The sequence below is a fragment of the Equus asinus genome, chromosome 11, assembly GCF_041296235.1.
Source record: "Equus asinus isolate D_3611 breed Donkey chromosome 11, EquAss-T2T_v2, whole genome shotgun sequence".
Taxonomy (NCBI): Eukaryota; Metazoa; Chordata; class Mammalia; order Perissodactyla; family Equidae; genus Equus; species Equus asinus.
In genome coordinates, this window is record NC_091800.1 from 20456769 (window position 1) to 20462768 (window position 6000).

The 6000-nt window shown below is 42.9% G+C and overlaps 1 long non-coding RNA gene across 3 annotated transcripts in view; it reads right to left on the minus strand.

Annotated features, from left to right (window-relative positions):
* Positions 1-4368, minus strand: part of LOC139046612 (uncharacterized) — a 57474-nt gene extending 53106 nt beyond the window's left edge. For all 3 annotated transcript variants that reach the window (XR_011506874.1, XR_011506873.1, XR_011506872.1), the window contains exon 1: positions 3274-4368. This is a non-coding gene — a long non-coding RNA (uncharacterized lncRNA). The remainder of the gene's footprint in view (positions 1-3273) is intronic.
* Between the last annotated feature and the right edge of the window lie 1632 nt (positions 4369-6000).

The window sequence follows — 6000 nt, forward strand, 5'->3', positions numbered from 1 at the left end:
CTGATTTATGGTTTACATTGCGACTCACTCTTGGTGTCATACATTCTATGGGTTTGGATAAAAGTAGAATGACACGAATCTGTCATTAGAGTTTCATAACGATGGAGTATTTTCACTGCCCTAAAAATCCTTTGTGCTCCGCCTATTCATCCTTCTCCCCGCCAACTCCTGGCAACCACCGATCTTTTCCTGTCGCCCCAATTTTGCCACTTCCAGAATGTCATATAGTTGGCCTCATACAGTATGCAACCTTTTCAGATTGGCTTCTTTCACAAAGTAACATGCATGTAAGGTTTCTTTTCACAGCTTGATAGCTCGTTGCTTTTTAGCGCTGAATACTATGCCGTTGACTAGATGTACCACGGTTTGTTTATCCGTTCATCTGGTGCAGGACATCTTGGTTGCTTCCGCTTTTTGGCGATTACGAATAAAGCTGCTATCAACATTTGTGTGCAGGTTTTCATCTGCGTGTAAGTTTTGAACTCCTTTGGGTAAATACCAAGGAGCGTATGTTAAGCTGGATCGTATGTTAAGGGTTATGCTTAGTTTTGTAAGAAACCCCTAAACTGCCTTCCAGAGTGGCTGTTCCGTTTTGCCTTGCCACCAATACTGAATGAGTGTCTCCATTGCTCCACATGCTTGTCAGCATTTGCTGTTGTTAGTGTTCCATATTTTGACTATTCTAACAGGTGTGTAGTGGTATCTCATTGTTGTTCAATTTGCATTTCCCTGGAGCCATATGATGTGGAGCATCGTCTCGTACTCTTAGTTGCCATTTTTATGTCTTCTTTGGCGAGATGTCTGTTAAGTTGTTTGCCCCATTTTTTAATCTGGTTGTGTGTGTTCTTGTTGTTTAGTTTTAAGATTTCTTTGCGTATTTGTATATTTGTTATTCCTTTCTCAACTGTGCCTTTTGCAAATGTTTTCTCCCAGTCTGTGGCTTGTGTTTTTATCCTCTTGACATTGTGTCTTGTGGAGCAGCAGTTTAAAATGTTCATGAAGTCCAGCTTATCAGTTATTCCTTTCATGATCTTGATTTTGCTGTCACATCTAGAAAGTCATGTTTATAAAGAGGTCATCTCGGTTTTCTTCCGTGTTATTGTCTTCTAGGAATTCTAGAGTTTTGCTTTTTACATGTGGGTCTATAATGCCTTTTGATTTCCGTTTTGTAAAGGTGTAAAGGTCCACGTGCACGTTCATTGTCTCGCACGTGGATGTCCAGTTCTTCCAGCACCATTCGTTGATAAGACTGTCTTTGCTCCATTGTATGGTCTGTGCTCCTTTGTCAAAGAACGGTAGAGTATGTGAACGGGCATCTATTTCTAGGCTCTCTGTTCTGCGCCTTTGGTCCATTTGTCTGTTCTTTCACCAGTACCACACTGTCTTGATTGCTGTAGCTTTATAGTGAATTTTGACATTGGCTCATGTCAGTCCTTCAACTTTTTTCTTCTTTGATATTATGTTGACTTTTAAAGAGCTATTGCAGTTGCGATACGGTCAGAGAAAATCTATACGATATTGCTCCTGTGCACGTTATTAATGCTTTGTTTATGGCCAAATATGTTGTCTATTTTCCTAAATGTCACTTGTGTGCTCTCAAACAAGATGTGTTCTGTTTGCTCTAGAGAGAGATCGTGTCAGTCTGTTCTTATTTTCTTTGCTCTTTTTGGAAGCTTTTAGAATTTTCTCTTCATTTCCATGGATCCTTTACAGATAATTTTTTACTTCCTTCTTTAACTTTGTGAAATTTATCTTCATTAGTTTTTGAATATTTCCTCTTCTCTGTTTTCTTTTTTTTTTCATCTTAGATGTCTTGGATTTCATTTATTTCAGATGTTAGATGTCTTTTTTTACCCACCATATCACACTGCTGTTCTTTTAAATATTCTCTCACTTTATTGTTTTATTCTGTTTTCTGGGAGAGTTTCTCAATGTCATTTTCCATGTCTAAATAATTTGCTTTTCTCATGTATCCACACTGCTATTTATCCCATGACTTAAGTCTTTAACAATCGTACTTTTACACCTGTTTCCTCATGAGGTTTTCCTTATGGTTTCTCATTGTCATTTCGTGTTACTAACATCTTCCCTTGTATCTTTAAGTGTATTTGTCATGCTTATGTTCCAGTATGTTCCAGTAGTTCTACTTCAAATGGTATATGTTGCTCAATTTGTTGTATTTCTTTTTCAGTCGTTGTACTCCTCAGGTATGTAATTGTTTTGACTTGTGAGCTTTCATTCCTGGTGGCTGTTGGCTACTCTGTCTGGCATCTTGTATTAGAGAAGGGCTAACGTTTTGCTTGGGACCATCTCAGTCTGTGGCTGTTATCTCAGAATAATTATTAATAGTGTGTCCTTTTCACTCTCAGAAGTGTCCTCTCTTGGGTGCTGTATTATATAGTCACCTTTGTTGAAACCCAGGACCTAAGGTGTGTTTTTCTAAGGAAGTTTAATATGAGGGGAGGTGATGGCCTCAGGCGCAGACAGTCTCAGAAACCGTGAACCACTGTGACCACTCAACTCCTGTGGTCAGGATATGTCACCTTTGAGCTCCTGGGGAAAGCAGCATCTGAGGAGGCATTTGAGGTTGTCACCTGGGGCTTTGGAGACGGAGGAGGTGGAGGAGTGAAGGATCAAGGATTGTTCAGCCCTTCCCTGCTTTCATCAGCTAACCTAATGCTACTCTAATTTTATCCTAGCTACATCTGGGTGGTTGCTACTTGTTTCTACTGAGAAAGGCAAGTGATCGTTTCCAGGCAACTCAGGGGAGAGGCAAGAACGGTCCTTAAAATTTTCCCTCACGCTGAGCCCCTCAAGGCTGCCACCCACTGCCCCTAATCCCAGGCTACCCACCCATTAAGAGACAGCCTTCAGGCCTCTGTCATTTCCCAGGGTTGTCACTCTTGTTATTTCTGGGAATGCATAGTTCCTTAGGACTTCTGAAGTTTTGGGAGGAGGATGCAACATGCTGTACCATTTGGCGTCTTGATAGGAACCCATGATTTCTCTGGAAATTGTCAGGGTGTGTTACTTGGATGAGAACCTTTAAGTGTGTTTGAACTTTAAGATATATATACTAATGTATATTGTTGCCAGATACAGAATTAATGAAATTTGAAAGAATTTGGTGAAGAGTGCAGGCTGTCCAAAAATCAATAATATTTGTGCAATGCTGAATATTAGCATGATACTGTGAAGGTGACAGACTCAAAGTGCATTTTGCAAGTGTCTTATTTTGTAGATGAAGAAAAAGATAAATAGAGAAAAGATTACCCAAGCCAGTTTTGAGGTGAAAAGTCTTGATTTTGGATAATACAACCAGATAACGTTTTCTGAAAGGACTGTAGAGAAAAAGAAAAAGAAAAAGAATCATTGTAAACGCATGGCCTTCACGCAGGTCAGAAAATCTTTTAATCATCATTTGGTCATCCTTGACCTTCCTACTTGTTTCTTTCCTACCAAATAACAACCAGGGACTAGGCCCTGACACTGTATGTTCATTGTTCTTGTGTATTCTCTTTCTATCTATATCTCTTTGTTAGCTCTTACTTGGATGCACCTCCCCATCCCGACACACTCAGATCCCTCTCACGTTTCCCAAATTGATTCCAGAGTGCATGAAGGAGAAACAAAGCGGTGAAGAAGGAAGGAGGTTTAATCATGAATGCTATGTCTCCCTTGTTCCCTTCATTCTCTTTCCAGTGGATACACACAGGGACACACAGACACGCACACACGCACATACAGAACCCGGAAACTGTGTCAGAGGTTCCAGTGCTGGACCCTGAAACGGATGCTTTTGTTTCTGTCGTGTTTCCTCGTGACTTCACTTTTTGTGTGCTGCAATTCTGTTGGGAAAAAGAACCTGATTATCTTCCAAAATGTCTGACTCTATTTTTTGTACATGTTTTTTACTCTATGGCAGGGTTATGGATTCTTCCCGAATGTCGTCTGGCAACAGTGACAAGATGGGGTGAGTTGACATGAGTGATCTGAGTGGTGAAAGCTATGGGGGGCATCGATGGCAACAACAGGTTTCCATAAGAGACTATAAGCTTCTGTAGGTAACTTTCTTTCCTGTTGGGCCTAGGTGGCAAAAGGAAGGAGGAGTCATAAGAGGGAGACTTCTTACTCACGGTTTGTTTGTGAGCCTTAGAAAGTAGTAGCCAAAGCTTTTGGGAAACTCTCAGAATGCCTGTGTGTAAGACTCTGCTAGAGTGGGCCAGGAGAGGAGAGAATCCTATTTGGAGCAAGGAGATGGTAGCAGTGGAGAGGGAGCAGTGGAGCTCTCAGCAGAAGAGAATGGAGCTAAACAGACCTCGGCTCCTTTCCTCAGCCTCCAGAGCTCTGCCACCATCTAAAGCTGGTGTCCCGAATGCCTTTGATGAAAAGAGACTCATCTGGTAGGTTCTGGGTGCATCTTGGTGAGAGATGAGGCCTCTCCAGAGACCGAGGCATTGGCAGCAGCCATTGTTGTGAACAAGTACAAGTGTGCTGACACAGAGACCATTGGGGTTCTTCCCCTGGCCTGTTAGCCCAGAGGTCTGCCACACCCACTAGAGTGTGATTTAATCCAGCTCAGCCAGGGCAGGCAGCCTGCCCTAGGGACTGGTCCCATGCAAGAGCAAGCCCTCAGGCTACCTGTTGGCTGCATCGACTGGGTGCCTTGATCTTCTGCAGGCAAGCAAGTCTGTCCTCCTCTGTGGGGCAGGGCCTGCATGAGGAGCAGGTGGAGTGTTGGGGGTGTTGGTGGAGAATGTGAGGGGTGATCTCTGCAGTGGAGTTACTGGGTCTGCTTCAGGGGGTCAGGAGGTGTGCATGTGCCAGGACTGTGTGGACAGTGTGTGTGGACCTGTATGTGTGGTGGGGTTATAAGTGGCAGAAGACCTGTGCTTGTCAAACAGCCTTATAGAGGATTTGCCCTACCTTCCAAAGCCTGAAACAGTTGGGAGCACCCATGCCTGCGGCCAGCCCCACTCAGCTGCAATCCTGAGAGAGCTGACCACAGCCTTGTAGGCCTGAGGCCTACAGCAATTGTAAGCTCCCGAGCCTAGCAACCAGCCACACTGGACGCCTACTCACTTAACAGAAAAAGTGCAGCAGGAGCGTGCTATTAGACCTTGCTGCCAACTGTGCTGGGGCTCCTCAAACCCAATTTACAAATAGACAGCCTGGGTGGGGGGGCGGAAGCCTAGATTCTCTGGGTACCTGCAGTAAGAGCAGCCCTGCTGTAGCAGGACACAAGTAGCCTACACAGGGGTCACTCTTGGAACATTTGGACTAGTGATGAGAGAGAAGCACACTGCTAGGCCCCAGAAGGTATCTTTTACATAAGGCCACTTCTCCAACATCAGGAGACATAGCTCACTCACCTAATGCATAGATATAAGCACAAAGAGGCAAAATGAGGAGGTAAAGGAATACATTCCAAGCAAGGGAACAGGACAAAACTCCAGAAAAAGAGTGAAATGAAACAGAAGTAAGCAATCTACTTGACAAAGAGTTCAACCAAAAATTCATAAGGATGCTCACTGATCTTTGGAGAAGACTCGATGAACACAGTGAGATCTTCAACAAAGAATTGGAAAGTATAAAAAAGAACCAATCAGAAATGAAGAATACAATACTGGAAATGAAAAATTCACTAGAGGGTCTCAATAGTAGAGTAGATGATACAGAAAAAGGGGTCAGTGAGCTGGACAAAAAACTAGAGGAAATCGCCCAAGCTGAACAGATAAAAGAAAAAGTGAAAAAGAACGAGAACAGTCTAAGAGAAATCTGGGACAAGATCAAGTGCACTAACATTCATATTATATGTGTCCCAGAAGAGGAAGGGAGAGACAAAGGGGTAGAGAATATATTTGAAGAATTTATTTTATAACTGAAAACTTTCCTAACCTAAGGAAGTCAACAGACATCCAAGTACATGAAGCACGAAGAGCACCAAACAAGATAAACCCAAAGAGGCCCACACCAAGTCACATTATAATTAAAATGTCC